Below are 26,936 nucleotides of genomic sequence, written 5' to 3' on the forward strand. Positions count from 1 at the left end.
GCTGGGAATAGGCCATGCAAGTCTGTGGGCCGTTAGGGGGTCAGTGTGCAGTTCACATGCTTAAAATGTTGGGCGGACTTGCTGAGCTGGACTTTTGCTGACATCTTGGTCCAGCATCATAGTTCATCCAATTGTAGACCCCCAGGGTCTGCACCTTCTTAGCAATGGCCTTCAATATCTCTTTCTTCAGATGTGAGTTGACCTGTATGGAAACTGTATGACTTTTTGTTTGTGTTGATGTAACACTATTTGAGAAATTAATCTCAAGCATTTTTAACACGCTAAAACAGCATCATTTTTGTTTTTTTTATAGAAAAAACTATATTTTTAGTAACCTGTTTAGTAACCATATCCCCTATTATGTCCTTATTCTTCTAACCAGGCCAGTGACATCATCTAGGCTGAGTTATTTGTGAGATTATAACAATTACTTAAATCAATTGTTATATATATATAATTTCTTTTTGGGGGGGTTCTGCAAGAAGTGATTTCTTCAATTTGAGACACATCAACAGCTTCATACAGTTTCCACGAAATTAGTGTTTTGCCAATGTGATCGGAAATTGTTATGCTTTTAGTCACCTTTGGGTCTTCCACCAGTCCTCTGGGCCTCCAGGTGACACTTGAAGGCCAATGAACTCACTCTACCCCACAGGTAGTTCCACCTCTTCTTTATTTCCTCCTGTGTGTGCAGGTTGTTTCCTACAGCATTCATTCTGTCAACTATTCTGGCCCACATTTGTCTTTTCTGAGCTATAGTTGTATTTTTTACTTAGTCTCCAAACAATTGTGGATCTACTCTTATAATTTCATCCACCATGACTGACAATTCTCCCACAAAAAAACATGGATTTCTACTCCCTGCTATTATGAAATAATAAACTTAATTGAATTTAATAACCCACAAGATAATAAATTACAAACAGAGAAAGCAAAAGAAAACAGAATCAGAGAAAACAAAAATACATTTTCCCCGAAAAAGTGCTCAAGAACAATGTTCTGCTGCAGTGCAATGGCACAGGATAATGGTCTGAAATGGAGTGTGTTTTATATGTGGTATGCAGGTGAAAACAATTAGCCAAAGCAACTCATGTGTGATGCTAGCATCCATCCAAAAACCACTTTAATAGTACAATGTTGAACTTGTTCTGCAACAGAATCTCTCTGTCTATAATTTAACGCTAGGACAATGGCAGCACAACTATGACATCTAAATTGACTTGGTGCAATAGCGCCACCCTGACTGCAACAGAGTAATGTTAACCAGCAGAGCAATCTGCCTATCAACGGTAGTGAGCCACTTACGAGATGGAAAATGCTGTCAACCCATAAGGAGGATCAGCCAGTCCACATCTAAATACCGAGGGTGGGAATCCGTCATCCCGACTGAGTACTTGTAAACTCTGCCACGGAGGGGAGACTGAAGTCGAGCCAAAATCCAAATCAGGCCCTAAGTCACAGTCAAAAGTTTACCTTGGCACTGAGAGCCAGATTTATCACAGATTTGCAGTCCCTTGCACCATGCAGGGGACGCAGTGGTGATGCAAATCCTAAGTGAAATTTATCAAGACATCCAAAGCCACCTTGCATGGCCCTGCATGACTTGATAAATGTAGAGTAACACAAGGCAGTCTCTGCCTTGCATTTCTCTGCCCCAGGGAGGCATTCCATGGGTGTAGCATGGGTGTTCCCATGCATCCACGTATAGATTTTAGTGCATTCCCAGAATTACCACTAGTGGTAGACAAGGGAGTGCACCAAAATGCTACACCCCCCCAGTTGAGGTGTAACAAGGAGAACTAACTGTATTTCTCCTTCTTCTTTTTTTCTTTCAGCACACATGGAAAGAGCAAAATGCAGACAACATCTAGAACTATATGGCCAGATCCACAAGTTTAAGAAGCCTGCAAGCATAACCACGCTTGCCCGAACAGCGCATTTGCCTAAACCACGCATATGCATGGTTAAAGCAAATGCACTCTAGTGTTTTGGAATGGGTGGAGACTTGAGTGTCGGAATGGGAAGTGGACATGGACAGGTAAGTGGGGCTGGGGCCAGGTCAGGGAGTCGCTTTTGGGGGAGGAGGGGGTTGGGGTAGCTTAAAGGGCTGGGTTTGGGGGAGCAGTTCATGAATGGGGCATTTTGTACGGCTCAGGGCGGGAGGGCAGGTAGAGGGGTTTGTAATTTAGGGCTTGGGGGCATTGGTGGCAACTTTTTAGGGCTTGGGCCTGGGGTTGCTTTGGGGGGCATTGGCAAGTGTTTATGGCTCAGGGGTGGGAGAGCGGATCCGGGTACTTTCAAGAAGAGGGCACATTTTTAGGGAGCAGGGCAGGAGGAATGGGGTAGGTTTAACGGCTGGGTTTGGGGTAGTAGTTAAGGAATAGGCCACTTTAAGGGCTCATGGAGGGGGCGGCAGGTAGGGTTTTATGTAATGTAGGGCTTAGAGTTTGGGCATAGTTAGGGGTTTGCAATTTAGCGCTCAGGGTGGAGGGGGCAGATAGGGGTTTTGTAATTTAGGGCTTAGGGCAGGGCAGGTAGGGGTTAGTAATTTAGCGCAGGTGAGAGAGGTTGGAGTAGTTGAAAACTTAGCCACACACACACCCTTGCCATTCATGCCTTTACCATGAAATAATTTCATGGAAAAGAAATGTGTGGTAAAGGAAAGTGTGATTAAGTCGCATTCGTGGTTCAGGCTGCGTGTTAGAGGCAAACGTGGTTGAGCCTTGCATGCCTTTATCATACAACCCTCACATGCCTCTCAGGTTTATTTTTGTGCAGGAAGGTGTTCCTTCCTGCACAAAAACATTCCTGCCTATATGACGCAAGAGTGCCTGCCTTTGCGCTAGCCAGTCAAAAGTGTGCCAGCACTTAGAAAGAACAGGAATGCTCTGTCTAATGGTAAAAATACAGGTAATTCCTGCCCTTTCACGTGGCACAGCAAGGTTGCTTGCTGTGTTGCGCTGCCTGAAAGAATGATAAACCTTGCCCTTAGTCTTTTTCTTGGAACTTTTCTCTCATCGATGACGTCATCCACGTGTCCCTGGGCATCTCGGATCCGAAGTTTGATTTGACAACGGTGGCCTGCTGCATCACAATGCCTCAGTAACCTTTCAATGGGACAAACCAGCATGGTCAGTCTGATTGGTGAGTTGACGATGGTGGCTTGTCTCTCAATGTCGAGCTGATTTCCCCCTGGAGCTTTGCGGCAAAAGTTTGCAGAAAGTTTCCAAATTTTGAGATCCTATCGGTTCTCATTTCCTTTGGGGAAAATAGGTGCTCAATAGATATGATCAATAGTTCTGAGACTTTGGATTGCTTCTTGGGAGCTAGGACTCCAGTTCCCAAAATGCACCTGACAGTCCAGTAAAATTCAAGTTGCAAATGGTCAGCTTGGGTGATTCTCTCTTTGGATTTAGCAGATGACTACTTCCAGCTCTGTTGTACCTCTTGCTGATCAGGGAGCCTACTCCTCTTACCTTAGGTTCAGGCACAGTCCTTTCTTTTTGAAGCCTAGTGCGTGCAGCAGGTGAGGTCTTTTTGAGTGCCAGCCTTCTATGGTGCAGTCCATGTATCCAGCAGGGCAGTCCATCTTCTACTGTTGTTCCAGGTAGTGTTCTGAGGAGCTCCTGCAGCTCCTCTATATTTATTCTTCAGTCTGGGCTGGCAGGAGGGTGAACACCCCAACCAATACAGGTAAAGTTACCTCCCTCTGCTATGGCCACTCCTGTGACGTGTGGCATGTTTTTGACCCAGAATGCATTGTTTTACCAAAAATCTAAATGGAGAAATGTTCTCCTTGGTGTGTGTGTGTCTGTGTGACTCATTCCAAAGATGTAGCTAACAACTGACTACCCCCCTCTTCCAACCATTCTCCTAATCTACTTAGGGGGACTCCCATCTGGCTGGGGACCAAGTAAGTGTGGTCTGGCTTGGGTACTGTGACATCTGTTCTACTGCCATTGAAGTCCAGCTTATCTCCCAGTCCTGTCCTCTCCCTGGCTTCTCCCCCAGGAAGTAAATCTCACCACAACAATAGGTTGTATTGTTGCATGGCTCAGGCTGTCAAAGGCTAACCAATCAGAAGAGTCTGCTACAGGGCTGCTTTAGGTAACTTTAGGATAGTAAGTTCTAAAACTACTTTTCTTCAATAGTTACTTTAAATCCAACTTTGACAAGTTGTTGTATTTAATGTGACCATTAATTTGATACTTTGAATGGGATTGCTAACTAGCACCAATGCAAAGATAGATTGTATTACATTTATCAAAGCCTTCCCTATGTTAGCCTGGGAAGCTAGCAGCACTGCAATAGGGAAAAACAACTTTGACTGTTTTTCCTTACCGGGGCATATAAAACATCTTAGTCTCTGCTTTTATAATAAAGTACCCTACCCTTGGGTGCCAGGGTAGACCTTATAGGGGACTTATAATAAAAAAAGGTTGTTTTGAACTTCAGTAGTACTTTAATTCCAAAGTCAAATTTGGAAATAGTTTCCTTTTAAAAACCAGCCTGCAAGGCAGGTTTGGCTTTAAAATGACATCAGATATCATAGCAGTGCATTCTTAAGTGCATTACGTCTACTGCGGTCTCTAAACCTATATGCCCGTACCATATACTAGGGACTTACATGTAGGTTACTTTTGTCAATTATAATTATACCAATTATAATGTTTCTTTAGAGAACAGAGCACTGGCCCTAGGCCTGGTTAGCAGAGTCCAGGCCACTTTCAGATTCAGTAACCATCAGCCTCAGTAAGAGAAATGGGGTGATGCCGGCGAAAAGGATGGCTTTTCCTACATCCATAATGTAGAGGGTTGACATCTAGGAGGCTGGGGATTTGAGACTGCTCATTGAGGGAGAAGTTTCTTCTCCCTCACAACATTAAGAACAGACTTGTAACTGAGTAGAGGTTTGGAACAATGGAATCAACTGCGGTACCTGAAGGCTGAGGGGTGGTTGAAAGCGGGTCCTGTATATCTATGATGAGCCTCCACGGATTTTTAGCTTGTGCCAGGGGACTTGCAATCCATAAGAGTTTGCAAATATGGAGCATGCTGGCCAGTCATAAGGTGTCCTTTGAGTTGTCATCAGCATAGGACCAACAAACATGTTCATTACAACAGTGGAGGCCACAGTGATGTCAGCTTGTAAGAGGATTACGTTTTTTATCAGGTTTGCATAATGTCCTGCATAATGTTTGTATGATCTAGTTGAAAGATATAAGCTTTTTGTTCTTACCTGGCTTATCCTTTGGGTTTCCTGGAATAGGCTGGCTTTATATAAGGTTATGGTCAATAGTAAAGAGGATACATTAATTAGGATGGGAGGAGACATAAGTGGGGCCAGGTTTGCCACTAGGAAGAGACGTGGCCAGATGTAACAGTGAACCTAATCTTTTAAATGCCTTCTTTCACATTGGACCTTCTTTTAAAAGGTGCCATGGTGTGCATCCCCTCCACCAATGCTTTCAGAGTATCTATGAGTTACTGCCACATTGCTTTCTTCTCCAATTGACTGTAGGTGTGTGAAGGCAACAAAGCAGTTCCCTGTACTGATCTACAACAATGTTTACTGTCTCCTCTTCAGTGAAGGTAGTCTACCTCTTGCATTTTCTGTGCTGCATTTTGTAGGCAGGATTTGTTTTCTGCTATCCACAAGATCACTCAGTCCAATGGGAAAAGGTGAGAGCCCAGGATGTGGACTAAATGTATGTGCTTCCACTATTAAAGTCTCCAGATGTGTGCGATTTAGCCCACGTGAATTCTCTTTTCCATTTGGACTTCTACTTTGAAGAATTATCTACCTCTGTTACAGAGAATCTTGCCTACAGGTGCATGCAAAAATACAAGTCATAAAGTTACTAGTAATAACTTTACAGTAGAAATTTTAGACATGCGTGTCTACCTCTCCATGTAAAGGGAGTAGTAATGTTGTAGTAGTTATTGCTCACATTGCTTATAGATTTATCTCTGAAAGTCAAGGTCACCATACTTTTCTCTCCAGACCCACGTGTCATAATGTGGAATTTCCCCAAATTCGCTGGGAAGTTCAGACTACCCGTATGGGTAACAAATACTTCCTCTAAACGTCTCAGGGCTCTGGCGGTCCTGCTCATCAAAACACCTTTGTCAGCATGCAATACAATAGTGGATAGACAGTGCATTTCCAATTTTAGGGACATCGACAGTAGCATCTCCCAAGTGGGAGCATAAACTATTGATGTATAGAATTGACAGGATGGGTGCCAATATGCATCCCTGATGTACCCTTTGAGCTAATTAGAAAGTATCAGAGGTTTCCCCTGCTGCACCGTAATGGTCCTTAGTGGATAGGTTTTTGTGCAAATTATAAAGAATGTTCACAAGGGTAAACTCCATGTTCATATCCAACAACTTTAACCAGAGCTTGGTCCTATTAACTTCCTATTAACTGAGTCAAAAGTTGTGAACAAATCCATGAACGCTGAGTACAGTGGACCTTGTTTTGCAATCCAATATTGACCCAGTGTGAGTTGTATATTTAAACACTGCTTCACTGTGCCCAACCCTGGTCGGAAACCATATAGGAAAGGTGATAAAATGTTATTCTGGTGGCCCAAACTCTTAAATGATTGATTCCTTCTATAAATAAGGCACTGTGGAATCCAATCGATTTAATGGTTACAAAGTCTTGCCTTTTGCGTAAGGCCTCTTTAATTACGACTCTTTTCTTTCTTTATAATTCATAGACTCTTCCCTCCTATGAGCATTGGAGAAGTGTGGCTCACTGGTTAGAAGCGGCAGACCCTGAAGCAGAGGTCGGCCTGGGACCAGGGTTCAATTCCCAACGCGGCAGGGTCTTGGGTCAATGTCCGCGGACTCGATAATTCTCGCTTAGGTGCCTACGCTAACCATGGGTCCCACTCTGCAACTCTGGGCAATAGCTTGCTTAATCTCCACAATGGCCCCAGCAATGCCGGGGATGCCTGGTTTCACCTTGGGGTGCCCTCTCACAGGGAAAGCCAGGACGGGTTCCCCAGCGGTATACAGCGCCAGGACACCAAGTAACAAGGTAACAGTGCGCTTTACAAGTATACATACATACATACATTACATTACAGCATTTACCTGATTAAGGCAGGTTGTTGGTGATGAAGTTCGAGGTGAAGCAAGTGATGAACAGCTGTGATTTCTAGAATAGGGCTCACAGAATCAGTTTGTTTTATTTTGTATTTTTCTGATTTTGTTCAGACTGCTTGTGGTCATCAATTACATCGCCTCTATCCTTCCTTTGTCATTTTTTATAATCCAATTGTAACACAGAAATCTATATATTTTCTTTTTCTCCCCTTTTTTTGCCAACTTTTCCTAAGAAGACTAACATTCCTTTTTTCTCTATGTCTCTCTGTTCTACAAAAAAAAAACATTTTTTGAGACAATATTTTCTTCCAGTTTGACAGGTGTTGGAATGGAAAAGTCCTCCACATGATAAAGATGTGTACCCCTGCCTTGAATACCCAACTGTACTCTTGTCTGGATCCATAATGCTGATGTTTTTGTCACTACAGGCATGGATCATATGTGTACATTATGATATATTCCAGGCTCACAGATTGCAGTCTTTTTGGACCAAGAGGGGTGCCCAACGCGCAACGCTCATAGTGGTAGAAGGCTACTGCCTGCACCAGGAGTTAAGCAGCACAAGTGTGGTTGTGGCAGCATACCGTATCGTGATCAATAGTAGCGAACAGAAACCGTTTGCCCTGTGTCACTTGATGGAGGCCTACAGGCTAGCTAAATCTTTTTAACAGTTCAGCTGCTGTGTGCTTAACTCACCTTTACCCTACATCGGGTACATGTGGAGTGCTGCGCATCACAGCAGTAGTGACTCTGCACTGGTTGTATGTATGCCTGGGAAGGGTACTGTACAGGAATAGAGCAGTACTATGAAGTACATGGAGTCTGGTGCATGTGCAGAGTGTATGCCTGTGACGAATACATGATATGAAAAATGTAGTGCTGTGCAGGGCCATATGCTGGGAGTATGTGTACTTGCATGTAGTACAATACAAGAAGGGTGAAGTGTTGTGCAACACACACACAATGAATGTTTGTGCTGGAGTGTGTACGTTTTTAATTATCTCGGTCAAAATATAGAAAAGAGGAATCTCCCCAGGCAGATTTGTGTATTGCTGCATTTCTGTGAGCTGGGTGGGACACACACTGGAGGGAAAAGGAAGACTCTCTTTACACTTAAAAAAAAATTGCTCTTTGATTCAGTGAGAGATAAAAGGGAAGGGGCCTTGACTCACACCAGGAAATAGATGGGGATGATAAGGGAATTGGAGAACTGTAGCCTTAAGGCTCGGCGGCGCAGGGTACGCCTGAAATCCCCTGGATTCACCTGCCTTGTCAGAAACAGAGACACGGACTCTTCGTCTGGCGTAGAAGATAGTATTTATTACCTGCAGCTAGTACAGTGGTTTTAGAAGTCGTTGGTAAAAACAAGGTTCAAAAGAGACTGCCACTTAACTTTGTGGCGCACAGGTTTATATACGATACAATACAATGCAAAATGCAATCACACAAGGCAATGAGACATGGGCAGACATTATAAACAATACTTTAAGTCTAATGTAACTCAAGTTTCCCGGTTATGTTTGTCACTCGACCCCTTGATTAAATAACAAGTGAATCCACACAATCCAATTTATGAGTAGAGAAAACACAGCTGCATGTTGTGGGAGGACAATCGTGAAACGGGAGAATGCAAGAGACATGTTGCGAAGGATAGCAGATAAGATAACTCAGAGGAAAGAATGGTGTGAACCAACAAATAGTCCGGACGGGGATTAATCAGCTCAGACAGAAATTAGTGTACTCGGCCAGACCCTGACACTAGTTAGTAAACACAGGCAAAGAAGCCACCTGACACGTAAATGCAGAAACGACAAAAACATCGCGTTCGCCGTGCTGCCTGAGTGAGGGCAACAAAATGGCGGCGACTACAAAATGGAGGCTGAGCACGAACGAATTCGCAATTTACAGAACCTCAGACCCTCCTTTTGCCATTACTCAGGCAAATCACATCTAGGGCAATTCGATTTTGTAACGTCATAAGATGCTCAGCCTGAAGCTCTGCTATAATGTTACCTATTGCACCTGCAGTAACATTAATAGTGGTCTCAACCACTCGCACCAATTGCCTGATGTTTCTGCTGTTAGCCATCGGGCCCCAAAAGGGAAGGAATCCTTTAAGGAAATCTCCTCCCTCTTGTTCTGCCTTGTCCTTGACAACAAATATACCTCGGCTATATCTAACTCTATGGTGGTCTGACGGAGCCGTATATGTAGGGGGAAGAAGGAAAGATACATAACAGGTTCCAGAAAAGTTGGAAGGGAGCCATGTGTAAGCCCTGTCTTTACAGACAAAATAGGTTCCTTGAGACGGAACCAACGGAGGGAAATCAAGGGACGAGAAAATGTAGGTGTGTAAACAATTCTGCTTAACGTCAGTTTTCTTACTGTTGATTTGGAGACAAATATTACCTTGATGGGGTACAGTCCATATAGGAGAAGACTCACCCTTTCTAGTTTTGTCACCAAGAATAGAGACATAGTGGGTAACATTCCATCCTTCATAAGCTTCCTTCTCATCTAACGGAATCTTACTCTTCTCTACAATCTTAGCCATCGTCACTATACCTTTCTATACCTTTTATCAGAGAGCTATGGCTGAAATCCAATCCATTCCCAGAAGTTTTTACAGGGCTTCGAAGTCTGTTATGGTATCCGGCCGAAAACATAGTCAGGTAAGCCCAAGCTGAACCTTCATATGAGAAGGGAAGAACCAAATACGGCATCCCCTTTTGTACATTGTGTGGCATAAGACCGCACACCCAGCAGTCAGTCATATTAATAGCCAACTGGTGTTGGTGTAACAATTGAATAAACGTATTATTCATATATTCAGCTCTCCTTATCTGTTCATGAGGGGGTAGAGTACACATTTTATGTGAAAAGACCGAAAAGACGAGATGGGCAAAGAAGTTGTAGAGTTAGCCACATTTCTCGGGTGTAGAACATGTACTAACCAACATATGCAAGCTATTAAAATACACAAAAACATGAAAATACAGAAAGTTACACCAAATCGACTATGCAATAATTTACAATATTTCAATCTCATTTCCTGCTTCCTATTTTCCCTACCTATGGTTGTAGTACCATCCATCTTTATAAAAAAAAATGTCGCTCACGGCAATCTTTCTCAATCACTCAGCTACGTTCTTCTGTATATCCTGAGGCACTAGCCACCTACTAAAAAAAACAAAAAAACAGGTTACAGTCTGAGACTCCTACCGTGACCCTGCGATGGAGACGGATGGCACATCTAATACTAAAAAATGTCTCTGATCAGCATGGAAAAAGTGTTCAAAGTGTTCAGTTCCTTTGGCCAGCTCTCGACCTCAGGTTGCAGCAAGTTTTTCTCGGCACCGTCTGATCCTTGAACAAAGTTTTGGGATTCGTATTGTCTATTCGAAGATGCACAGGCACAGCGGCTTGAAGAATATCGTCATCTGCTTTCTCAGACTGAGTCCCATAAATTTGAGCATCACTGAAAGGCACAAAACAAGGAACCGCTGCAGTATCCGATTCCCTTACACCACTGTGAATCCACTGGTCGAAGGGTAATGGCAATGGCACCTTCTTGCAGTGCACACCATGTACCCAGTTTCGTTTGCCGACCACCTTCACAGCTGTGCGGGTGACAAGTAAGACTTGCGTAGGTGTGGACCAACGGGGCTCCAGATTCTTGGTACGTTGAAAATGTTTGGCGCAGACCCAGTCACCGGGCAAGATGGTGTGACCCAGGTCTGTGGAGGCCTCTGGCAAAGCACTTTGTACCTGTTGACGAATAATACTTAATTTAGTAGTCAAGTCATGCAAATAATCAATTAACAAAGGATATGGTATGTCAGAGTATTTCTTAGGACGAAGGACACCCCAAATATTGTCTGGGCATCCGAATACCACTTCATATGGGATAAGTCCCATACGAGAGTGTACAGTAGTTCTGGTTGACAAGAGAGATAAAGGCAGGGCGTCTGGCCAAGCAAGACCCATGCTGGCTTGAATCTTAGCTAGTTTAAGCTTGAGTGTACCATTATAACACTCAACCAAACCCGCTGACTGTGGATGGTTTGCCTCATGGAACTTCTGTCTAATACCAAGACCAGAATATACTTTCTGGATGATTTGACCCACAAATTCACTTCCATTGTCACTCCAGAAAATTCGCGGCAAACCAAACCTGGGGAAAAACTCCTTAAGCAACACTGTAGCAGTTGACAGAGCAGTGTTATCTTTCAAGGGGTAGGCCTCTATCCAGCGGGAAAAGGCACATACCACCACCAGAACACACTTAAGGTTGTTACATCGATCCATATGAATGTAATCGATTTGCAACACCTCAAAAGGATATGACGATGGAGCAAAATGACCTCCCGGAGTTGGGGTACCCTTTCCTGGGTTATGCATCAAACAAACAATACAATGCTTAACCACATTCTCTGCACATTTCGGAATTCCTTCATTCTGCCAGACAGGGGCCAATAGCTTACAAATGCCTTTCGCACTATTGTGAGCTGGACCATGAGCCAGAGTAACAACCGGCAGCACATAAGCATCCGTTAATAACCATCGCTGATGTTCCGACAATTCCGTCCAACAACCCGATGAGTCTAACATTCCCGTACTTTCCTTCCACGTTTTCAATACCCTCTCAGTAGCCTCTCCTTGAATCGTTTTCATACTTTCAATCGTATCTTCACACATTCCAATTTCCCTAACCCAATTTGCAGGACCTGCCACATACATTCGACTAGCGGTATCTGTGGCTGTAGTTCTTGCTACCTTATGTGCAAATGCATTTCCACGACCCACGTCGTCTGTGACTTTCTTATGTGCACTGCACTTTATGATCGCTATCTGTGCAGGTAAGGTAAGTGACTCAAGAAGATCAGTCACTAACTCACCATGCTGAATCTTTGTTCCGTGAGAGGTAAAAAATACTCTCTCCCTCCATAAACTACCAAAACTATGTGCAACACCAAAAGCATTCTAACTATCTGTATACACATTCACTCTCTTTCCCTTTGACAACACACACGCTCTAGTCAAGGCTATCAATTCAGCTGCTTGGGCTGAATTATGTCCAATACGTGCTGTCTCAACAATTGTGCATAAGGTGGTAACAGCATAAGCAGAAGTAGTCTCCCCGTTCGGAAGCTTGAAACAAGAACCATCCACCCACAAGATCCCATCCGGGTCTTTGAGCGGAGTGTCCTTTAAATCAATCCTACCCTTTGTTTCTTCTTCCGTTCGGAGAAAACAATCATGCTTTTCCTGAGCGTCTTTTTCTTCTGGGAGTGGCAACAATGTGGCTGGATTTAACGTATTACATCTTTTGATATGTACATGACTCGCTAGAAGTGTCAGCTCACATCCAGACAAACGAGCACTTGTAAGGTGCTGTGTTCTTGTCCTATTCAACAGGGTATCCACTGCATGTGGAACCATAACAACGAGCGTGTTATCCAACACTAATCCGGCAGACTGCCTAATAGAGATCGCCGCAGCTGCCGTAGCTCTGAGACAACTGGGCAAAGCTTTAGCTACTGGGTCTAGTGTAGCGGAGAAATAGGCACATGGCCTCTGCTTATCTCCAAATTTCTGTGTCAAAACTGACAATGCGCAACCCTCTCTTTGTGGAAATTTAGTTCGTGTACTGAACATTATCTACGCCATCTTGCAGACTCACGTATGAGAATACACGACATCCATTTTAGGTACCATGGTCTCCCTGTTCACGATCGCCCGTCAGCACATTTCCCTGACCATGCAAGCCTTCCCCGCGCACCCTGGCTGCCCCCGCGCTCACATGCACAAGCCATGAAACCCCCCCATGACTCTGTCTCAGGGAATCACACCCCGCGCCTGACCAACACCTCCTTCCCGTCCATGAATACCCCTCTGTGGATAAACCCTTCCACCACGCTCGATTGTCCACACCAGTCCTTTCCGTTCATGAATACCCCTCCTTTGATGTCCCCTTCCTCTGAGCCTGAACGTCAGCACTGACTGCTGGTCATCCTTTAGCCCGAAGATACAGTTTATTGCCCATTACTGTACGCCCTCGCCTCTCCTGAAAGAGGCCACTATTGATCATGACATCCCCGCCCCCGGAGATTCGATCAGGCGCACACATTCCAAAGAGATCGGCAGAACACTCAGCTGCGTGATAGCCCCTCCCAATCATATGAGGGGAAAGGGTCTCTACTGTTGTCATGTGTTGGAAGGGGTTGGAACTGGGGGGTGTCGGAGATATCGTTCTGATGTCATTCTCATGCTCTACAATGTCCCTGTTGTAATAAAGGACGTTCACATGTCTTAAACCAGTGTATAAAAGACCAGGTCTCAGAGAGGTTGAGAGAGCACCTCGAGACGATACCTCGTTGTCCGATCTGATGTGTTCTACTCCGTCGGAAATAAAACTTGTTTCCTGTCTTCCAGTCTCCAGCGCCTGCCTCTTTATTTAGTAACTTCGTATGGTATTAGAGGCGTTCCACGCCGGGCAAATTTAACTTAGGAAACAACTTCTGAAATCGCCTGACCATTGTAAATTGATCTTTATCAATTGGCGTCCCAAACGCGGGGCCCATCAGCGACACGTGGATCCAGTGGGAGAGGTCCCGACGACAGAGTGAACGACTGCAACGATCGGAAGAGCTCCTGTCCGATAGACCCTCGTCTGACAGCCGATCATCTGAACTTCACTGATTCCGAGCAGACCTCTCCCGAGTGATCTACGGTCCTGACTGGGAACCACCAGGAGTGCCGCGATAGCAACAGAGAATAGAGGACGATCGGGCGCTGGAAGCGGAAGACGAGAAACTGTCCATGCGGTCCGGGTAAGGTCGTGACACACGACAGATTGCGAAATTGATTGATTGATTGTTTGAAAATACTAGTATTACTTATTGACCGTTTCTGAGAAATTCTCTATTTGCAAACAAACACAGAATCGCCATACTCTGTTTAGTCTTTGCAGATAGTGAAGGGTAGGCAACGCAAAACTTTAACACGTCGTGCCTATTCTTTTTTTCTCCCCATTGATTGATTGATTGAATCGAGCATTGAATTGTTCGAAGTTGGTTCTCTTAAGGATCTTCTCTGTCTACAAACGGGGAAGAATAGGAATATTCTCTCTCCCTTTGCCGATAGTGAAGGGTAGGTAACGCAAAACTTTAACACGTCGTACCTATTCCACTCCTTCATTGATTGATTGTTTGCCCAAACATTGACTGTTTTGGGAATTGGTTCTTTCTGGAGGTATTCCCTGTTTGCAAATAGCGTAGAATAGAATATTCTGTCCAGTCTTTGCAAATAGTGAAAAGATAGGTAGTGCAGGCTTTTGCCCCCCATTGTAATCCGTCATGCCTATCTTCTCCCCATTGGCTCATAGTTGGGTCAACCCGGACCGCTTATTAGAGATGAACCATCCAGCTCCACTGGAGGGCACCCCTAATAAGGACATGTTTACTAAACAAGGACTAGTCGCTATAGCTTATAGTAAGTTATGGCATAAATATACAAAAAGGGATCCTAAAAACCAGTGGCCACTGATAGGTTCTTTTGATGAAAATAAAATAAAAACACTAGAAGCAGCTGTAAAAATAAATAAGGTAACGCCCACTATGCTTGTTAGTATTGGCATGTGGCGCAAAGAAGCAGACCATCGAAAAAAAAAGGAAGAAGCAAAAACAGTGAAAGAATTACGCAAAGCAGCCCATCTGGCTGCAAAAGAACTAGATGAAGAAATAAGAAGAAGAGAGGAAGTTAAACAAACGCAAGAACCAGGACTGACAGGTCAATGCCCTGTCAGGACCACCTCTGCGCTCTACCCGGAGATTCCCTCCAAACAGCGGGCAAATGACGAGTTACTGCTTGGTCCTCCAATTATCTACATGTCTCCTCCATATGCTCCCTGCCAACCTCTAGCACAACACTCACCAGTTCAAAGTGCAGGCATGGGTGACCATAGCGCTAGTGCCCCGGCTCTTACGGCCTTCGCACCAGCCGCGTTGGTAACAATAGCAGATGAGCATGAGACCAACAGGCATCTAACAGCTAGACCAAACAGGTTGAGCAAAGATGAGCGGGATGGAATCGACCAAATAGCAAAAACCCTGGTAGAACGAAAAGAGAGCGAAGAATATACGATGAATATGCACAACTCGCATGCCGGTAGTCACAGACGGCATTTTATTTTACGGTTCAGCTACCACACCCTGAACGCGTATGAGGATAGGTACCAGACTAAGGGTCCTGCTAAAGTGACGGCTCTATATAGAAGGGTCGATGTCGGAGATGGGGCTGAAAGCGATGTGACGGACCTCTTCATGCAAACGCTTGAGGTCTTCCGCCACCTCGCGGAACAGAAACCAGAAGTCAAGATCACAGTCCCTGAGACGATTGGGCCCTCATTAGAAGCAGCCAACACCATGATGCCTATCAGAGAAGCCGCCCCCTATTGGGTTCCCCCAAGAGGTCAGGGAACGAACGATGATATCAACCATGTAGATGCCAAAGGGAGGGTTGTGTACAACTGGGTTTACCTACCATGGGATCGGCAAGATATTTTAACTTTTAGACGAACCCTGCCCGATTTAAGAAAGAACCCTACAGCATTTTATACTGAATTAGGCACAGCCTTGGGCTCAACCATAATGACTCTAGCGGACATGGATTTGTTTTTCGGGTTGTGTCTGCCGGCTGATGTGTGGAAGCAAATCCGGAGAGCCGACCACACAGATCTGTTCGGACACACCTGGACAAAACTCGATGAACTAGATAGGCAGCGAGAGCCCGGAAAGAAACCTGTAAAAGACATATTGGAACTCCCCGACAAAATAGTGCAGAAGCTAAAAACGTTGATCCCAGAAAAGAAGGTAGACTGGTCGATAGTCACAGCCTGCCGCCAGAAACCTCAAGAGGACGTATCAGAATACTTCTCATGATTTGAAACAGTGTTCTCCGACTACAGTGGCCAAGACATGACCACCGCAACCGGACAACACCTATTCGTGCAGAACTACGTAAAGGGGCTATCGCAAGAGGTCTCCCAAAAGTTACAGACTAGCAAAAGTAGTTGGGGAGCCTCTAAACCTACAGCTATCCTTCAGATGGCTCAGTATTACGAACACCAAAAGAACGAGAACGAAAGGGCAACTGAGAAAAAGAAAAAGGACCTAAAGGAACGAGTAATGATTGCACAACTACAGGGAGTGACCACAGGGAGGGAACGGTATAGGGGAAATTACCAGTCAAATACCCCTAGGAATTCGACCCCTAGAGACCGCAACCCCACCCCTGGCGCTCCACGAACCGACCTTGATGAGAACCAATGTGCATTTTGTAAAGAATTTGGACATTGGAAGTCTCAATGCCTAGCCCTTCGGGAACTGATTAAAAATAAGGAGACAAGGGACATGGCAAATGGCCCCAAAACTGGAGGGCAGGGACGAGGACAGACCCACGACACCACCAATGACCGATCTGGTAAACCAAACACATTTGACCGCCCCCGACAGAATCAGTACCAGCAGTCCGATGGCAACAATGCTCATGACTCTGCATAGGACTGCCAGGGGCAAGGGAGGGATCCAGTCGAGCTCTGTGTTGACCAGCAAGGTCCTTATGTCACTGCTAAGGTCCTGGGTACAAAGTCTCCATTTTTGGTAGACACTGGAGCGACACGTAGTGTGTTATCAAAACGACTGATTCCAAGGGCGCCCTTGTCTGGCTCGCACATTACCTCGATAGGTTTCGATGGGACGCCCTCCACTAATCCCCTGTCGGTACCTATCTCCTTTGACCTAGGAAACAATCCCACTGACACGACGTTTCTGCTCTCCTCCAACTCCCCTGACGCTATTATGGGTATTGATTTACTGAAACATTTCCGAGCTACTATTAGGTGTTCCCCGGAAGGAGTCCGAGTCATCCTGTACGACAACCCGAACTTGACCGGACCCTACCCCGCACGACATATGTGCACTTTAACAGATGCTGACCTATCCGTGCTCGATTCGCTACCCCTGCACCTATGGGCCAGAAACGACTCGGATGTGGGACGAATGATGATCGATCCTGTACATATAACTGTTCGACCAGATGCAATACTCCCGAAACTCCCACAGTACCGGATATCGCCCAAAGGCGAGAAGGCGTTGGTAGCGATTATTCAGTCCTTGGTAGATGCAGGAGTGGTAGAGGACGTGGTTAGTAATGTCTGCAATAGTCCAATCCTACCCATTGTTAAGAAGCAAGGTGAGGGGGATGAGAAAGCGTATCGCTTCATCATCGACCTGCGAGAAGTCAACAAAGTGGTGGTGCCACAGTACCCCGTAGTCTCAGACATCGCCTCCATTCTGACTCTCATCCCGTCCACTGCCACCACCTTCACCGTTATAGATCTTAAAAATGCATTTTTCTCTATCCCCATCCATCCAAACAGCCGTTATCTCTTCGGTTTCACTTTAAAAAACCGTTCATACCGATTTTGTAGAGCTCCCCAGGGCTACACTGAAAGTCCCAGCATTTACAGCCAGGCCCTAAAAAGGCAGCTGGACGCCGTCCAGCTACCAGATGGAGTGGTGTTGATCCAATATGTCGATGATATCCTTTTGGCGGCCGACACCACTCCACTTGCAATCACAGCCACTATCCAACTCTTGCACTTTCTCGCGGAGAATGGCCAAAAAGAAACTGCAGTTCTGTCAGTCCCAAGTAACATACCTGGGTCATCTCCTGTCCAAAGAAGGGAGAAAACTTACACCCGACCGAATCCAAACCATCCTAGACACCCCTATTCCAAAAACACAGAAGCAAGTCCGTTCATTAGTAGGCCTTACTTCTTTCTGCCGACAATGGCTACCAAATTTCAGTCTCGTTATAAAACCCCTACTTTCCCTGTTGACCAAAGATGTTCCGTTCCCACTCCCGTGGACCCCTGAATGCCAAGCATCCTTTAAGGAGTTGCGGGATGCCCTTTGCTCGGCACCCGTTCTAGGAACACCAGATTACTCCAAGCCCTTCTCCCTCTACACTCACGAAAGGGAGGGATGCGCATTGTCTGTTCTGACTCAGCCCATCGGCGCCAAACAGCGCCCTTGTGCCTACTTTTCTGCCACTCTTGATCCAGTCGCCAGAGCTCTACCAGCCTGCCTTCGAGCAGTAGCCGCTGCTGCTGTCTCTATCCGACAGAGTGAGGGAATTGTACTTTCGAACTCCCTCACAGTATTAGTACTCCATGCAGTTGACACGCTTTTGAACCAGACAAAGACTCAACACCTGACTAGTGCACGACTGACAGGATACGAATTGACTTTGCTTGCGCCCCACAACACCCTGAAGAGATGCACGACATTGAATCCTGCTACACTGTTACCCTTGCCTGAAAATGACCCCGATGTGCCCCCTATACACGACTGTGTGACCCTCACGGACGAACAGACTAGGAGTAGAGTTGACCTCCGAGACATTGCTTTCACAGACCCTGACGGAGAACTATGGGTAGATGGCTCTTGCATCAAACTCCCAGACGGCACCACTTCTGCTGCCTATGCGGTAACGACTGCTCGAACAGTAGTTGAAACAGCTTGCATCACACAATGATCCACACAGGCAGCAGAACTAATTGCCCTCACACAAGCATGTATCATAGCAGCAGGAACCACGGCAAACATTTACACGGACAGCCAGTACGCCTTCGGGGTAGTTCATCATTTTGGGATCCTGTGGAGGGAAAGGGGATTCCTGACGTCCCATGGTACACCCATCCTTCACGGAGATTTAGTCTCCGCCCTGATTGAAGCAGTCCTTCTCCCCACACGATTAGCAGTGATCAAATGTCAGGCACACAAGAAGGTGACAGATTTAGTTGGACAGGGAAACGCACTAGCCGACATCACTGCCCGAACCACAGCTGAGAATAGGGCCACGACACGCATGTATGTGACCAGGTCACAAGCAGAAAAATGGACCAACGCTAGGGAAACGATCAGGGATATCCAATCGGCCAACACACCACACGAACTGACTGAGTGGGCACGGGTGGGTCTAAGGGATGACGAAGGCTGCTGGCGGACAAAGGACACAAACAAATGGTTACTGCCTGATGCATACTTGATCCCCATACTGACAATGGCACATTCCCCTGCACACATAGGTTCTGCCCCCATGATCGAACTCATTTCCAAAGTCTGGCACAACGGCAAGATCCCCGACTCAGCCAAACGCCTAGTCCAGCAGTGCCTTATCTGCTTACAACACAACCCCGGGAAAGGAACTGTAGTACCCCGGGGAGGGTTTGGGATCCCCGACCACCACTTTGAGGTCCTCCAGATGGATTACATCCAATTAGAGAGGTGCCAAGGCTTGAAGTACGTATTAGTCATTGTATGTGCCTTCAGCAAATGGGTGGAAGCCTATCCGACCCGTGATAACACTGCCATGACTACTGCCAAAGTACTACTGAAGGAGTTTTTTCCCCGCTACGGCCTTTGTCGAATTTTATGGAGCGACAATGGCCCCCACTTCATAGCTGAAGTTATCCAACTCATCCTGAAGGGGTTGGGGGTCAAACAAAGGTTCCATGCGGTCTTCCACCACCAATCCGCTGGCCTGGTTGAACGACACAACGCTACACTGAAACTGAAACTGTCAAAAATAGTGGCCACCACAGGACTTAAGTGGCCAGATGCCCTTCCACTGGCATTGCTATCGATGCGCTCCACCCCCACTAAGCATCACTTGACCCCCTACGAGGTTGTGTTTGGACGGCCTATGAACCTCTGGACTGCCCCCAAACCAACCTCCATTCATGACATCCCCGACGTCCTGCTGTCAGATTATTTGTACAAGTTAACTAAGACATTGTCTGTCATTCATCAACAGGTGCAGCAGGCCATCCCCGATACTTCCAGGGGTCCCGGTCACGATATCCAACCGGGTGACTATATCTTGATCCGGAACTTTCAACGAGCGAAGAGTCTGGAACCCCGGTGGACGGGCCCCTGGCAAGTACTGATCACCACTCGGACGGCTCTTCGAGTGGAGGGGAAAAAGAATTGGCTGCATGCGCACCACTGCAAGAAGATTTCCTCGACCCTGGCCACGACAGACAACGTCAGCACCCAGGAAGAGCTCCTGAACAAAGACCGACCGTCACTGAACTGCTATCCTGATACCGAGGCACTTGAACTTGCAAAACACTCTGATCCCACTGTGCCATCTCGAGAAGGGTATTTCCTGCGTCGAAAGGAGGGAGCTTCGGCTAAGTAGGCCACTGACTAAGTTAAAAATCTCAGAACGGTGACCCAAAGCAACCAAGGGTTACCTGGAGAGAAGCTAAACTAAGTCTGTGGTTCTGCCCACTACCGAGCACCTTGAAGATGAAGATGATGGAAGCGCCAGATAAGAAGATGATGGAAGCGCCAGATAAGAAGACGTCGAAAGCAACAGGAAATACCCACTATAGGAATCCAAAAACTGACAATTTGCACAAATCAAAGACGATTGCTTTCTTCATTATCTCCCTGTTCTGCCTCCTCCTCATGACTTCCTTCTGGATCCTGGAGGAAAGCACGCCCGCTCACCAGATGTTGCCAACAACTGTCCAGCCAACAACCGTGAAAGAGCACCACCTGATCACCCTTTCACCTCAGCTTCGAGAAAGGCGTAGGGAATTCTGGAACAATTCCTTTGTACAACTGTTGCACCAGCACAACCTTGCTGCAAATGCCACAAACTGCTGGATCTGTGGGTTGCTCCCACATGCTACCGGACACTCCATCCCCTTTATTCCTTCACCTTTCTCAATTCATGGCTCTTGCCTCGCCTGGTTGATCCTCATGCAAGAAAGCCACAAGGACAATGCTGCTTCTGGTCAGACAGTGTCGCACTTCTACTATGGGTTCTGGCCGAACAACACAGGAAAGCCCTTTTGTCCCGCAATTTAAGGTTCAACCTTCCTTACGAACATCCCTGCCAACGAAAGGGTCGAAATGCAGGTGCTCCACAATCCAGCCAGATCCACCTTCTCCCACCTGCGGAAACAAACGGCTGCCACCCTGACTGCAGCCCTGTCTGTCATCAATGTCACAGGGCTCGTATGCCTCGAAGGACAAGGAACGCAGCTGGTGGGTCACAGCTCTTGCCGCATCACCAAAACATTGGCCTCAGCTAACACCCCCTCCTTTGTTGCTTCCCCGAATATGTACTTTGTTTGTGGCACCAAAGCTTACACGTGGCTCCCAAAAGGCTGGAATGGTACGTGCTACATCGCCTTCATTCTTCCTCCCACGTATGTGGCTCCAGCCAACCACCACCGGCAAAAGCGCGCTGGAGATGTTGAACAAGCCGACTCCACCGGAGCACAGTTCCTAGATGCAGCAAAGGGACTTGTTCCTCTGTGGGGACCAATGGCAAATAGCCGCGCTATCCGACACCTGACTCAGGCATTAGAAACAACCATTAACATCACCGCTGGCGTCCTCGCCAACAACACGGCTGAGCTTCAGGCAGTCCGCCTGGTGGCTCTTCAAAACCGTCTTGTTCTAGATGTGGTTCTGGCCGACCGTGGAGGTGCATGCCGCATCATCGGCTCCAGCTGTTGCACCTACGTGCCAGATAACTCACCTTCAGTCTACAAAGCAATCGAACACCTCCACAGACTGTCCTCGGAGGTTCACCAGGAACAGGAAGGATGGTCGCTTGGAGGCTGGTTCTGGGACACTTTAAAGAACTGGGGATGGAGAGTGTTAACGTTTTTATTGATACCAATCATGATACTATGTGGGTGTTGTTTAGGTATTCAATGTTTACCATCTTTATGTGCACTCGTTTCCAACTGTATGTGCCCGAAGATTTTGAACTTTAAACCAGAGCACATGAGTCCCCTATACGAAATAGAAGTGCGTGGTCTCATGGGGATTGATCCGAACTGACAAGCTGGCGAGACATGTTAAAGGGAGGACTGTGGAAATTTAGTTCGTGTACTGAACATTATCTACGCCATCTTGCAGACTCATGTATGAGAATACACGACAGCCATTTTAGGTACCATGGTCTCCCTGTTCACGATCGCCCGTCAGCACATTTCCCTGACCATGCAAGCCTTCCCCGCGCACCCTGGCTGCCCCCGCGCTCACATGCACAAGCCATGAAACCCCCCCATGACTCCGTCTCAGGGAATCACACCCCGCGCCTGACCAACACCTCCTTCCCGTCCATGAATACCCCTCTGTGGATAAACCCTTCCACCACGCTCGATTGTCCACACCAGTCCTTTCCGTCCATGAATACCCCTCCTTTGATGTCCCCTTCCTCTGAGCCTGAACGTCAGCACTGACTGCTGGTCATTCTTTAGCCCGAAGATACAGTTTATTGCCCATTACTGTACGCCCTCACCTCTCCTGAAAGAGGCCACTATTGATCATGACATCCCCGCCCCCGGAGATTCGATCAGGCGCACACATTCCAAAGAGATCGGCAGAACACTCAGCTGCGTGATAGCCCCTCCCAATCATATGAAGGGAAAGGGTCTCTGCTGTTGTCATGTGTTGGAAGGGGTTGGAACTGGGGGGTGTCGGAGATATCGTTCTGATGTCATTCTCATGCTCTACAATGTCCCTGTTGTAATAAAGGACGTTCACATGTCTTAAACCAGTGTATAAAAGACCAGGTCTCAGAGAGGTTGAGAGAGCACCTCGAGACGATACCTCGTTGTCCGATCTGATGTGTTCTACTCCGTCGGAATAAAACTTGTTTCCTGTCTTCCAGTCTCCAGCGCCTGCCTCTTTATTTAGTAACTTCGTATGGTATTAGAGGCGTTCCACGCCGGGCAAATTTAACTTAGGAAACAACTTCTGAAATCGCCTGACCATTGTAAATTGATCTTTATCATCTTTCGTGAACGTACAGTGTAAAGGACTTGCTATAATCTGGGGTACCCAACACTGGATCAGAACATAGAGCAGTACGTAGGTCATCAAAGCTTTTCTGACATTCCTCCGTCCAAGGGAGCGGATGTGGCGTATCTTTCAGCATTAGCACCAACAGTGGTTTAGCTAAAAGTGAAAAATTGGGAATCCTCTGTCTACAGTAGGAAGTGATACCCGAGAAGGCACGCACTTCCCTCTGCGTGGTGGGTACAGACATCTGTGAAATATCATGAATACCTTCTGGGGTCAATCGCCTTCCCTCCTTTGACAAGAGATGACCTAAATAGGTCACTTCTTGGCGGGCATATTGCAACTTGGAGGGAGACACCTTATGATGTAAATGTATTGCGACTTATATAGCGCACGTATCACCCGAAGGCATCAAGGCGCTTGCCTTGGGAACCCGTCCTGGCTTTTCCCTGTGAGCTAACCCCTACTGGGTATCCCCAGGGTGAAAGCCAGGCATCCCGCAGCGGGTGGGCCGCCGTAGTGGAGATTAAGCAACTATTGCCCAGAGTTGCAGCGTGGGACCCCATGATTAGAATAGGCACCGAGGCGAGACTTATTGAGTTCGTGGACATTTTGGGCTCGGGACCCTGCCGCGTCAGGAATTGAACCCTGGTCCCGGGCCAGACCTCTGCATCAGGGTCTGCCGCTCTAATCAGTGAGCCAGACTCCTCCACTCCATGTAAAGCAGACAAATGATGCAACAACGCAACAGTCACATTCTTACACACATCTTCCGTATCAGCAGCCACCAGCAAATCATCCACATACTGAATGAGCGTGGCACCTGGGGCCAAAGAGAAAGCATCGAGTTGTGACTTAAGAGCCTTGCTATAGATAGAGGGACTTTCGCAATAGCCTTGGGGTGCTCTTTTAAATCTAAAACTTCGGCCACCTAAAGAGAAACCAAAGATGTCCCTGCTTTCTTCAGCAATAGGAATGCTGAAGAAAGCATTCTTAAGATCTATGACCGAAAACCAAGCTGCCGAAGCTGTAATGTCTGGTACAACAGGAAACTGTGGAACAACTATTTTGTTAACCTCTCTAAGGTCAATAACAAATCGATACACAGGAGGCTGTGAGGGATGCGTCCTTTTGAGGATCGGATGAACAGGGCTGTTACACACATTTCCTCTCGTTTCTTGAACCACACCCTTCTGAATAAAATCATCAACAATAGCCAAAAGTGCTCTCTCCCCATCAGCAGAGATACGGTATTGGGGAATGCGCAGCATTCTCACATTCTCTTTAATAGTGACAACATATGCTGGAATTGCAAGACAACCCACGTCATTCGGGCCTGTGGCCCAAAGACTTTCAGGAAGAGAAAGCAACTCACGTGGGAACTGGTCTCGGGATAGATACATGGAAGACGTCAATTTCTGCATGTAGTCTTTTCAATAAATCCAGACCCAGCAAGTTTTCGCCGCAACCAGTTGTCAGAATAAGTGGAGCATTCAAATCATATGGGCCAATCGAAACGGGCAAAGGACAAGAAACTGGATTACGGACTGGGGCACCAGAAAATCCTACTGAAGTATTTATTAAGCCAGACAAAGGTGCCCCGGGGAGTTTAGTATGCATAATAGAACTTCTCATCATGCCAGTATCCAAAAGAAATGGTTCTGAAACACCCATAGTGTTGATAGTGACATATGGCCCATTTTGATCTACTGGAATCGACACAACTCCCTCACTTCGCCATGGCTGTCCTATTCGATCTGAAAATCATCAGCCCTTTCTTCACAATAATCGTCATTAAAATACTGCGTGGACTGAACTCTCTGCTGATCAAAGTAATTCGTAGTAGATGTAGAAAAAGAACGCTGCTCCTGAGAGGAAACACCTCGTCCTCTACCTCTAGATCCAGTCTGGGCAATACCATGACCCCGTGGAGCAGACATCCCATTATTACGCAGTAATAAAACTGGACAGCTATTCTTATAATGTCCTTCTTCCCTACAATAGGCACATTGATTAGGACCCAACGGAAGACTCAGGTTTCTGGAGCACTTTCTGAAACTGTGGGGTTTGAGAAAACTGAGGCTGTGCAGAACGCGGTGGGTAAGCTTGTTGTAAAAGAACTTTTGTTTTCAAATCTTTATTTTTCTTCTCCTGTTTCTCTTTCTCCTCCTTATCTCTATTCTCATAATACTGTGCGGTAGCCAGTATTTTAGCAGGGGAAGAGACAGCCCAGGCACTTTCAGAACTCTTTAGTTTATTTGACAATTCAAGAAGCAAGTTGTATACAAACTTATCCACAAACTCCATACTGGGGGAACTTCACGCATCGGATAATTCTTAATGCCTTTTGTTTGGTAAACAACGTTTACCACGAAGTTTTGACAATGCGGTACCTTTACCACGTGGCCGTTACAACGCAAGTCGTTACCACGACTTGCGCTGGAGGGCGCTGTGGGATAAGGAATTTAATAAATGTATATTCCAACACCTTCCCTAGTATCCACGGGGACTGGTGTTGGAATATAAAATTATAAAAACCCTAAATCCGCGCCCTCCAACGCAAGTCGTGGTAACGACTTGCGTTGTAGCGGCCGCGTGCTAAAGGTATGCGTTGTTACAACCCGTGTTGTAACAACGTACATCCCTTTTGTTTATGGGAGCATCAATCTCGGAAACAGACAAAGACAAAAACATTGTTCGGAACGCAACAAGTTTATTCACCGCCTCCTCAACTTGAATGAAATGAAATGAAAGCAGATTTATACCGCGCAGACTTAGCCCAATGGGCATCAAGGCGCCTAACCAAAACTATTTACATGTCCTAAAAGCTGATTACTGGTAGGCTTTCTTGAAACACCATGTTTTGAGGGCCTTTTTAAAAAGGGGCAGTGAGGATAAGGACTTAAGTTCCACTGGAAGTGCATTCCAGAGGCGCGGGGCAACTGTGGAGAAGGCTCTTCCTCCCCATCTGGTCTTCTTAGACCGAGGGATAACCAAAAGGTTCTGTTGTGATGAGCGTAGACATCTGCTGGGGACATAGCCAAGTAGAAGCGATCCCAGCCCGACAGATGTTCCAGCTTTCAGAGCGCTATGCACTAGACAAATGATTTTGAAGGAGATACAGTGCTCTATAGGAAGCCAGTGGAGGCTCTTTCTGGCTAGTGTTGCAGAGGAAGAGCGGGGAATATCTAGGACAAATCTTGCTGCCGCATTCTGTACTATTTGGAGGCGCTGGATTAGGCCCTTATTAATCTCAGCATACAGAGAGTTGCAGTAGTCCAATCTTGAACCAACCAAAGCAACTACTGTCTGTTTCCTAGCTTGCGGGGAAAGGTAGTGTACTATTCGTCTGAGAATTTTGATAATTCCCCAGCAAGTAGCCACAGTTCTATTGACCTGGAGGGTCATTGCCAGAGAGGTATCAAAGATGACCCCTAAGTTCCTAGCTGAATGTGAGGGGACCGGGCAGGTTCCCAGGGATTGCGGCCACCATTCGCTTGACCACACATCCTGGTCCCTTCCGAAAATCAACACCTCGGTTTTGTCGCCATTCAGCCTCAAGGAGTTGACAATCATCCAGTCAGAGACTGATTGCATACAACTCCTGAAGCTGGACGCAGAGGTGCTAACCGGTTGGGCCAGTGACACCATGATCTGAGTGTCGTCTGCGTATGACACTACTTCCATTCCCTGCGCTTTTACTAATCTCGCTAGAGGGGCCACATAAATGTTAAATAGGGTCGGGCTTAGAGCCGACCCTTGTGGTACCCCACATTGCAGAGATGTAACAGGGGAGAGGTATTCTCCCAGTTTGATCCTCTGTTCTCTGAGGTCTAAAAAAGAGGACAGAAGGTTCAGGGCTGGCCCCTCCACTCCTATCTCCCTCAACCGAGATGTTAGAATTGAGGGAGATAGGGT

The sequence above is a fragment of the Lissotriton helveticus genome, chromosome 12 (assembly GCF_964261635.1).
Source record: "Lissotriton helveticus chromosome 12, aLisHel1.1, whole genome shotgun sequence".
Lineage (NCBI taxonomy): Eukaryota > Metazoa > Chordata > Amphibia > Caudata > Salamandridae > Lissotriton > Lissotriton helveticus.